The following is an 11160-nucleotide window of genomic DNA, read 5'->3' as shown; positions in this document are numbered from 1 at the left end:
CATCAGAAAGAAAGGTGATGCACAGGAACACGAAGAGCCTTCTGAAGTGAATCCCAGACGTTCTTGCTCTAAATCCGTATGATTATGGCCCTATGTTTCATTTACCTTAAAAAACAAAAACTGCATTGGGAAGCTAAGTCATGTGGGGTCCCAAAGACCAGAACAGGCTTCCCAGGCCGGCCTGGCCTTGGCCTAGAAGACGGTGTGGGCCACAGGACCGCCCTGGAGCACAGGGGGCACTGGCACTGCCGTAACAATGTTTTCTCAGCAAGGAGATTTGACCAGTTTTACAAAACTCCACTCCCAAACTAGAGACTCAACCCTGTCTACCACCAGTCTCCGTTTTTGGAAAAGACTCTCTCTCTTCTTGGATCACTGGGGAAAGATCACAGCATAGCACGGGCTGGGCCAAAGGGAGCAGATATCAGAAGGATTTCTATGGAAGGTGATGGCTCGTTGTGGGGTTAACGAACCTTGAGAAAATCCCACAGGGGCCCTCCTCCTGCTGTCATTTGAGTCTATTTCCTCCTGCCCTTCCCTTAGGAAAAAAAAAATTGAGAACAGCTGGGCATTGTTCCATTTTCAGTAAACTTTGCAAATACACTTACCGGCCTGGCCAGGACCCTCGGGGGCAGCCCCCACTGGCCCAGGGACATTCTCAGAGCAGCTGCTCTTCGGGAAGAAGCCAGAGCCGGCTGGGGCCAGGGAGAGAAGAGGTTCACGCGACCTGAGATGAGGAGCCCTGGGCCCCAGGGTGGCCCACGGCAGGGGCTTCAGCGCAGAGCAGTGGCCTCCTCACGGGCCTGTGCCAGAGAACTCTCCAGATGCTCAGGGGGGTTAAAGGTTCATGGCTCAGGAACAGGACAAGCAGAAAGTCTCCATATCTAGCACACCAAGAGCAAGGGCTGCAGAATTCTCTGAGGCCCCCCACCTCCTTTCCCAGGGAGTACCCACACGCACCCTCGTCCATCCAAGATGACACTGGCCCTTGAGAGCCCGAGCACTTTGCCAGGCACCCAGGAGGACCCGTGAGGCCCCTCGTAGGGTTTCTCCCAGTTTAGCTGGGCGAGGTCCCCCTGCACATGCCCTGTCTCCCCGCCGGGGTTCACGATCACTCAGGACCCCCTGCATCTTGCCCTTCCACGCAGCACCCCCCGCCCCCCCCACCCCACCCCCCGCGCTGGCCTGAGGGCCCCAGTCCCAAGCAGGCCCGATTCTGTGCTCCTGGCCACCTGAAGCATCGGAGCATCTGCCTCCATCGCCCCTCGGCAGCTCCGCCCTGCGTGTCCTGCCTGAATGAGGAAGAGGAACAAGCCTGCCTTCCTCGCCTTTAGACCTGGGCAGACTCAGGTTTTCCTCACTCCGCCTCTTTCCACCAAGCTCCATCCTCTCTTTCTACCAACCCTGCACATAAAGCCCTCCGGGCCTCAGTTTTGTCATCTGTAAAATGGAAACTCAGCTAAACGATCCACGTGAAACTCGCCCTGTGCCTGCCCCCCAGGCCTTGGGTCAGTAAATACTCTCAGTAACCGTGAACTTGCCCTTCTTCGAAAGACACTGTTGGTTCCACTGTCTGCCCCGCCCCCAGGCCAGGCTTGTTTTCTCTGGTCCCCACATCACCTGGCCTGGCTTTCCTGCCCCTCACTCAGGGCCTTGGCTCTGGGGTAGACATTGGAGGTCAGCACCCAGGCAGCAGGCGGCAGCTGGAGGGGGGCACCGGGATGTGCCGTGTCCCAGCACCCCACTCCCCTTTCAGAGCCCTACACGTGGAGCCGGCACTTATGGGCAGCCTACGGCAGCTCCGGCACCAAAGCCACCAGCAGCCTGTGCTCCTGAAGAGCGTGGCAGCTCAAGAGCCTGCAGCTCGATGGCAGCTTGCTTCTCAGATCTGTCCGTTGGGTGGCAGGACGTGACCCTCACCTCCTCTAGGGAGTCCGGCCTCCTTCTGTCCACTGGGAGGTCATCCCACCACCTCTTCTGTCCACTGGGAGGTCATCCCACCTCCTGTCCAGGACCCCATAGAACAGCAAGGCCCTTGCCCCATGAGCTCCCGGGGGCCATCTGCTGTCACCCTATTATGGCCAGGAAATACAACCTGGCAGCCGTGCCCGGCCCAGCTCAGCCATGCCCACCTCCTCAGGACTGCATCTCTGTCCCCAGGGACCCCAGCTCCCCTCCCCGCCCACAACTCCTCCCCCGCCTGGTCCGTGGCTGTGGACCTGACCCCGGGCTGCCTGGACCTACGGTCCTGCAAAAATCCCTCAGCCTGCAGGCCCCTGCCCCGGGCCTCCCAATGTGACAGTCACCTGTGGCACCTCCGAGGACCCCAGCGTGCCCCCACCCTAAGTCCAGCCCCTCTGAGGAGGCTCGCTGCGGGACAGGGGGATGCACCCCGCACCCGGCACCCACAGGGAGCAGCAGACACAGAAGACAAAAGAAACGAGTCCTGAAGATCCGAGGCCCAAACAAATGGCCATAATTAACACGCGCCAGTGCCGCGCTGCCCGGCCGGGAGGCAGAGGCAGGAACCGCAGAGAGCACGCGCTCCAATAAAACGGCAATAAACGACGTGCCTGTGAAGGAACCCGGTTCAATTCGGCTCCAAAACCTGGTTTAAGCGCTTTTATTGTTTCTGTGTGAAAGAGCACAAATGCTTTTTGAAAATTGCTTCGGCATAAGCCTCCCCCTCTCCGGGAAGGGTTTCTGATCCCCCCCCACATCCCATCCGCTGTCCCCACTGTGTGCATCCCTCCCACAGAGAGTTGGGGGGGGCACAGGGCTCCTCCCCCTCCGGGGCCCCCACTCGCCCACCGGACGGCACCCTCTCCCTCTGCCAGGGCTGGCACACAGCAGGCGCAGGGACGCACTCCCGGTGCAGCGGTAGCCTGGAAGAGGTGGCCTGCAAACCTCACGGGAGCCCCAGACGTTGCTAAGGGGACCCCTGAAGGACAGCTGGAATTCTTCTTAGCAAAGATAGTAGAAAGATATTTAAACATGTAAGATAAAAGCATAAAGATAGGAACGCGTACACAGAATCGTTTTCGGTGGGGGGTGGGGGGTGATGTCCGTTCATGGGGCCACAGTCACCTTTTTGGGATTTTGTCCTACATTAGAGGAGCAGTCCAGTATTGGATAAAACCAAAAACAAAACAATGAACAAAATTATGCCCCTAGTCGGGACTGTGTTGAAGCCCCCCAGGGCTCGTGCGGGCAGCTCTGTCCACAGGACACCCCTGCAGCTCTGTCCACAGGACACCCCTAACTAAAGCCTCAGGGGATGCCTCTGAGGCATGCCTCAGGGGTCCCCGCAGGTCTGGCTTGTCCAGCAGATGGGGGACGGCGGGGGGGGCGGGTAAGTCTTGCCTGGGAGAACTCAGCCTCCCATTCCATGAGACCCTTCTCCGTTCCGAGAGATGGGGTGTGTGGGTCTCACTTGCAGGGGAGTCTTCCTGTGACCCCCCCTTCCCCTCCTGCAGAGGGGATGGCAGCAGAAGGATGGCCCAGAGTGAGCAGGGAGGTGAGCCCCCCACATCTCGTAGTGGGGCACGAGGGGAGCACCTGCCAGGCCATTCCCAAAGGCCCCGGGCTGGCTGAACCTTCCCCCTGGCCCTTGGCAGCCCCCTTCACCTTGAGACTCCAGCCCCCACCCAGCAGACCAGAGGCGGAGGCATGAATGCAACATCTGGGCCCCTCCGAATGGAAACCACTATCGAGGCTCTGAGGCCCAGGCAGTCTGTGATTTAGTGAGTCTCCCCCCACTCCCAAATTTAATTACAAAAAAAGGGGGGGGATGCCTGGGCAGCTCAGCAGTTGAGCACCTGCCTTCGGCCCAGGGCGTGATCCTGGAGTCCCAGGATCAAGTCCCACATCAGGCTCCCTGCATGGAGCCTGCTTCTCCCTCTGCCTGTGTCTCTGCCTCTCTCTGTGTCTCTTGTGAGTAAATAAATAAAATCTTTAAAAAAGGGGGGGGTTCCCCCAAGAACCTCATCTTCTGTATCCAAACCCAGTTCTCCTGCTCCAAGGGGAGGGAGGGACGCTCTGTTGTGCCCTCAGGCCCACTATGGGGAAGCTCGTGTCAGCCGTTATTCTGCGGCCCATGTTTGCTTGGCTCTGCCACCGTGGAGGCCACCACACTCAGCAAGGAATCCTTTCCACTACCGCCGCCAGCTGCAGAAATAGGGCAAGGGCTAAAATCGCATCAGGTGCAAGAGGTGCCGAGGCAGCCACTGCGGCCACCTGTAAGAGGTGGCCCTGGAAACAGGCCCTGGCTATAGGCCAGCCCTCCCCACGTCTGGCCTAGGGCAAGCCACTCAAGCTCTGGAAATTTCTGTCTTCTCCTGGGCAGAGTGGAATCTTATTAGGGGACAGGAGGTGTACTGCGAGGCTCTTAGCACAGGGAAGAGTTGAGGCAGGTCTCTAAGAGCCTCTGTCATGTGTCCTAGGATTTACCTTCTCGTACCTTCCTTCCTCCTTTTCTGATCACAGGAATGGGGGTCTCTCTCAGCATCTCCCCTAAGGCAGCGCCACTGAATTCTTAATTCTCACTGGCACAACTATTTCCATGTCTGTGGGGACGGCCCCACACCTGCAGCTGGTCCCTGACCAGCATTTTTAGAAACAAGCAAATCTGATACGTGCACTTGCCACCTCCTGTCCAAAGCGAGAGAATTACAAACAGAGCTTCAGGAAACCCTGACCGGCACTTGATGAGGAGTCCTCACTACCAGCCTTCCTGGTGTGATCTGCCCCCATTTCACAGACAAGCAGACTGAAATCCTGGTGAGGCTTCATAACTTGCCCCCGGCCTTGCAGTCAGATCTGTTGAATTCCACATCTCTGCTTCTCCACTTACAAATCTGCCTGTGGACCGTGAAATTCAAAATCTCAAGAGTTGATTATAGAAGAGAAAGACAGTGAATTGCTCCTGATGGGTTTTTTTTTTAATTTTTAACTTCAAAAACTTACTCATAACTAGGGCTGGATATATTTTAAAGCTTAGTGGGGCTAAGGGAATTATTTTTCGTAAGAGCCATAAATGAGCATTCCTTCGTGAGCACACACCTCTCTGAGCTGTGGGTCCTCGCCCATACCATGGGGGACAGGGAGTTGAACCCATGGACCTCCAGAGTCTCCGAGTCTCTTTACGGTCCTGGGACTAACCTCCCACTCATGCATCAGCTAACAGGGTTGGTCACTCTTTTCCCTGAAACCAGCCAACAGACATCCTGCACTTCCCCGTTAAAATCTGGCATCAGACTCCATGTGGGCCTCTGGATGGCATTCTTGGGCAAAGAAGCCTATTTTTCCTTTTTTTTTCAGCTTGGGCCTAACCCTCCCCACTTCTATCCTGAGATAGGAAAATGGACTGAGCAGGCAACAGGGAATTTAAAATGAGCTGGGGGGGAAAAAAAAAAAAAAAACCCTGCCACAATAAATCGCATCGCAGTGGAGATCTCTATCTAACCAGAAAATTCTCAGCCCAGACAATGGCTCATTTATTTCCAACAATATTCAATACAACAGAATTCCAGGCCGACAAAAGGATTTCTACAGGTTCTCGGACTTGGTTGCAAAGGGATTTAACCTACATAGAGAGAGCTGTTCAATTATAGATTCCCAGGCGTGAGGCAGACCTTTGTAAATAAATTGTAAGGGGGTCTGCAAATGCGGCTGCTTCCCCGGGGGAGCATCTCACCTACCAACGGTGCGTGCATTCGAGGCAGAAGCACCATGGCCCTGCCTGGAGGACGTTTGGGTAAATATTTGGGTAGAGAGGCTGCTGCTGGGATGGGGAGCAGAGCCGGCCATCGGAGGAAGTGACCCTCTCTCCCAGGCCCGCGGATGATACATTTCTATAAACATCCAGGCAGGCAGCCTCTAAGGACGCCCGGGCTTTCCAAACACATTTCCTATTCCATGGTCAGCGTGGCCGGGAAAGAGCAGGCCGCGAACAGGAGGGCAGGGAGGGGGCTGGAAGCCAGCCTTCTAAATTTAACACGCAGTGGCTTTTAGGCCGAGTGGATAAAAAATAAATTCCAGTGCTTAAAGCTCTTATCTTTGTTTACCATTTCCCCAAACAGTACGTGACCTGGGCTCTGACTCTTGGACTGCGTGATGGAGACGCACAAGGGAATGAGCGATGGGGCTGCGGGGGGCGGAGGTGGGGGTACCTAGAGCAAGGGGATCCACCTTTGTGTGACATCTCCTCTGCCGGCAAGTGCTCCGGGATCCGCTAGCGTCACAGGCTGTCCCTGGGGAGCCGGGGTGGGGGTGGGGGTGGGGGGGTGGTCATGATGCTTTGGACCATCCTAGATGTAGAAGGCCCCACAGGGCCACGTGCAGCCCCTCCTGATGAGGGATCCATGAATATCCACCAGCGACCTTTTCAGATGCTCAGCGACTTTTGACAATCTCCAGCGGGCCTAGAGGCTGCCTGTTTCATTAAGTTCTAGTCATTTGAAAATCCTTGCCTGTGTTGCCTCAAAATCATTCTCCCCAGGCCTTACACCATCGGGCCTGGGTCCGCCCCACTAACTAGAGGAGCAGCACATGCTTTCCCTTTGTCACACGGCTGCTGCTCGGTGGCATTGCTTCATATCTGCCCGTGGTTGGTTCTTGCAGTGTGCCTGTGGAAGTGCCGTGCCAGCCCAGCTCGCTCCCTCTCGCTCCATCCCCTCTCCTGTGCACCTCGGTGAACCCCCCTGCTGCTGGCTTTGGTCTCCCGCCTCCACTCAGGTGACTGATGCCATGTCCTTTCCTGGTCCCTAATCTCTGTGGCTGTGTCTGGGAGATCCGAGACTGTCCAGAGTCCCTTCCTTTCCAGGCTCTCAGCCTCCTTTCCTGGGCGGCCCTACAGTTCAGGCCTCTGCACCCGGCTTTCCTTTCTGAACCCCAATCTCAGGGGACTCATCTCCCTCTGTGTGGCTGAGCTAGACACCGTATCCCCCGGGGTCCCTCCCCCACAAGCCTGCCAAAGGGGAGCTCTCCTGGAAGGGCAGCCTCACCTCTTTCTATCTTTCAGCCACCTGGGAATGAAACCTAGGGATCACTTTCATCTCTTCACTCCCTGCCCCCTTACATCCGAAGACTCACCTCCCCCGGCAAGTCTCCCTTTAAAATTACGGGGACACAGGGATGCCTGGGTGGCTCAGCAGTTGAGCATCAGCCTTGGGCTCAAGGCGTGATCCCGGGCCCAGAATCGAGTCCCGCATCGGGCTCCCTGCAGGGAGCTTGCTTCTCCCTCGGCCTGTGTCTCTGCCTCTCTCTGTGTGTCTCTCATGAATAAATAAGCAAAATCTTTAAAAAATAATAAAATTATGAAGACTCTGTATCCGGCTGCACATGAAAATCTCCCAGGGAGCTTTAGGAATACTACCAACTTCTGCACACCAATCCATCAATGGATGCTGAATGTTTCGGGGTGGGGCTCCAGCCTCAGTGGGGAGCAGCCAAGATAGAAAATCACTGCTCATACTACTTCCCTTTCAACCCCTTGCCCACTCTGACCACTGCACTGTCATCCGAGCTCCGAGCTCCTGCCCGGACTATTACAGTAATCTCCCATCTTCTTGTCCTATTGACCAGCTCTTCCAACTGTCTTCATATACCATCGTCAGAGCACAAAATACCATTTTCATTATGTCACCTCTACTCATCAAACCTTCAGTGGCTCCCTATTACCATAGTAACAAATCTCTGAACAAACAAGTAAACAGTGTCCCAAATACAGAGTGAGTTGAATGTATGGGGTTGTGTCTTGCCGCACCCACCCCCGCCCCCGCCATGCCCTCACACTCTGCTCGGGGCATGTCACACCCATGTCATAGACATACTCACTATCTATATGGAGAGAGAGTGAACAAAAAGAATTTCTCCGCAAATTAAATGCAAAACCCGCTCTCCCCACTGCAGAGATGGTGAGCTAGGTGATCTAACTGTCATTTATTTAGGGGCTTATTTCTTTAAACATCATATACAATCGGCTATTAATGGAGTATTATATAACAGCAGATAATCCAAAGACTCTAGTTGATTTGGGAATGTGTTTTATGCTTATGAGTACTTATGTACTTATGTCTGATAATTGAGACCATTTTTTAAAACCAGGGGATTAGATGTGTCTTGTTTGTCCCTACCTCCCCTTTTCTCTATATGCCCCCACTAGGGATAAATAACTCTGCTCCCCAAATAATACACTATTTCTTCTCTCAACCCTTTCCTGGAATAGACAGTGGTTGGGTTTCAGCGTGTTGGGGAGGCAAGTGGAAGGAAGCAGATGGAGCCCCAGGGAGATTAATAGAGGGACCTGGCATTTGTGTCAACAAACTGCTTTTCAGCTGGTTCACCACTAAAATTTTAGGCAATAGGTACAACCAATCTGTAAAACTGTCCAAAATATCTACTAAAGCTGAACATACTCTTCCCTTACGACCCAGCAAATCCATGCCTAGGTATACACTCAGCAGACGTGTGGACACACGTCCACCACAAAACACATACAAGAATTTTCAGCTTTATTTATAACGGCCCCAAACTGGGATAACTCAGAGGTCCAGCCACAGTTGAAAGGATGGACGCCACGAGAATGGACGCCCTTCAGCGCCACGCCACATCATGATGTCCAACACACAGCACCACGCTCAAGCAGGCATGGGCAAAGGCCTACATCCTGCGTATTCTGTTTATGTACAGCTTTTTAAAAGGCAGAGTAATCTCTTGTGTTAGAAGGCAGGATAGTTGGGCAGCCCCAGTGGCTCAGCGGTTTAGCACAGACTTCAGCCCAGGGTGTGATCCTGGAGACCCAGCTTCTCCCTCTGCCTGTGTCTCTGTCTCTCTCTCTCTCTGTTTCTCATGAATAAATAAATAAAATCTAAAAAAATTTCAAAAAAAAAAAATAGAAGGCAGGATAGTGGTTGCCCTTGGTGGGGAGCCTGGGACCGGATGGAGTCACAGCAGCATGCTGGCAATGTCTGGTGTCTCAAGCTGGCCGTGGGTACACAGGTGTGCTCGCTTTGTTAAAAGTCACTGAACTCTGCGCTTTAGCTTGTGTGATATTTTTTTCTGTATGCATGGTATTCTTCCATAAAATGTACCTAAGGACAGCAGATGGGGGGGGGGGGACGAGGGAGAGAGGGGAGAGGGAGGGAGGCCTAGGCAGTACAGCATGAGGGACAAGTCCTGGAATGTGAAGATCTGGATTTCATTCCGACTCTGCCATTCACCAGCTGTGTGACCTTGGATGAGCCATGAATCTCTGAATCTTTGGTTTTCTTCATCTAACAAAAGTAGGCAGCAAAAACTGCCCTACCTACCGCACGGTGCAGTTGTGAGGACCAAATGATACAACAGATGTAAAAGTCCCTCTGTGCGCAGTAAAATATTGCACGAGGCAGAGCGCTATTGTTATCTTAGGTCTCTGAAGACAGGAATTCCTGCTGAAAGTCAGGGACATCAATAAAGCTCAACCCAGGGCCTTCGGTGGTGAGGGCTAGTGTGTGTGTTTGTGTGTGTGTGCGCGCCCGCACGTGTAGGCGGGTTTATGTTCTTTCATTACAATCTCCTCACCTAATCCCTTAATGGCCTGGCCTGCAGAGTACAAGGGCACCTGGAATAATCCACAGGTTTATGTGGACGGGTTCTGTCTCCTTTCTTGTAAAGTGGGTGTAAATAGATCCCATACACAGTCTCCTAATTACTTTCTCTAAGGTATGGACGCATGTCTGCATCTAAATCTACCAAATGCTTTCAATTAGCATGCAGAACTTTCTGATGCAGAACTTTCTGGGCACTGGCTAGGCAAGGCAGTGACATTGATGGGAAGATTCCCCTCCCCTCCCCGTCCCGTGGCCCACTCCATCCATCCGACCCTCACTGCTTCTCGCCCCAGCCTGGACCAGCTCAAGTGGGCCCATCCCTGGGCTCTCAAGCCAGCAAGTTAGTGTCTCTGTTTAGAGAACTGGTTGGCAAGGAGCCCAGGTCCCCGCTCGGGCCTCGCCGCAGGACTGCGTGCTCATCTGCGGGGCTGGTCACGAGGGGAAGGGCTCTTCTGGGCTGGTGGTCAAAAGGGCAAAGCAAAGGTTGCCACATTTTCCACGGTTTGGTTTCATATTCTCATCTTATGTTCCCCAGAGAATGAGAGCGAATAGAAATCTTTATCCTTCATACAGGCTGTATGGCCCCTGGCTGGCCCCAAGCCGGAGAGCCGGGTCTTTGGGGATGTCACGTTCCCTGCTTCTGGAGGGCAAAGCCTGGCACAATGGAGCTCACTCTCTGTAACACTGCATCTGGTGACAAATGCCACATTACCAGCCCTGTTCGCTGCTGCTGTTACTACTGCGTGGGAAAGACCAAACTGAAGCCGCCCCCACTTCTATTTCCTTTAGCAAAATAAGAAAACGTTAATTTTTCTATTAAGTCCCTGAATCTCCAGGAAAAAATCTTTTCGAAAGCAGTGACATTTTGTTTTCTGTTCCTCCTTAATTCACCACGTCCTAACTGCACACGCATACAGCATGTGATATATGTGTAGGTGTGAGTGACTCAGGGGAGGGGCGTGTGTGTGTGTGCATGTGTGTGTGTGTGTGTGTGTGTGTGTGTAGCTCTCAAGAAAATGGCACACAAGAATCTAAATGTAGCCAGAGGACATGAATAGGTCAGGGCAGTATTATTTCCTATTTAAAAGGATTTATCCATAGATTTTCCATGAAGTTCCCTTAACCATCAGGTTTTTCCATTGCATTTAAATATTGGTTTACAGATCTAAGCGGTATGATAAAAAGACAAAGAGACCGAGGACCTTAGAAATAAAAAGAGAGGGACTCATGAGTGGCTCCTTGGTTTAGGCCCTGCCTTTGGCCCAGGTTGTGATCCTGGAGTGCCGGATCAAGTCCCGCATCGGGCTCCCTGCATGGAGCCTGCTTCTCCCTCTGTCTCTGTCTCTGCCTCTCTCTCTGTCTCTCTGTGTCTCTCATGAATAAATAATTTAAAAATCTTTAAAAAAAAAAAGAAAGAAAGAAAAAGAGAAATTACTACCCACTGAAAATCAAATATAGGTGGAAATAACCTTCTGGAAAATTTGGATTGAAAATGTAACCCATGAGGCACAGGTTCAGTTTATGTTTTACTCTATATTTCCCCCAATAGTTAGTAATCAAATATTTA

The 11160-nt window shown here is 53.0% G+C and overlaps 1 protein-coding gene across 3 annotated transcripts in view; it reads left to right on the top strand.

Moving 5' to 3' along the window:
* TBXAS1 (thromboxane A synthase 1) overlaps window positions 1-11160 on the top strand; it is a 161813-nt gene that overhangs the window by 136069 nt on the left and 14584 nt on the right. The window lies entirely within an intron of this gene.

The sequence above is a fragment of the Canis lupus genome, chromosome 16, assembly GCF_003254725.2.
Source record: "Canis lupus dingo isolate Sandy chromosome 16, ASM325472v2, whole genome shotgun sequence".
NCBI lineage: Eukaryota > Metazoa > Chordata > Mammalia > Carnivora > Canidae > Canis > Canis lupus.
The sequence above is the reverse complement of the archived record's forward strand: the minus strand, read 5'-3'. Positions and strand labels throughout refer to the sequence as shown.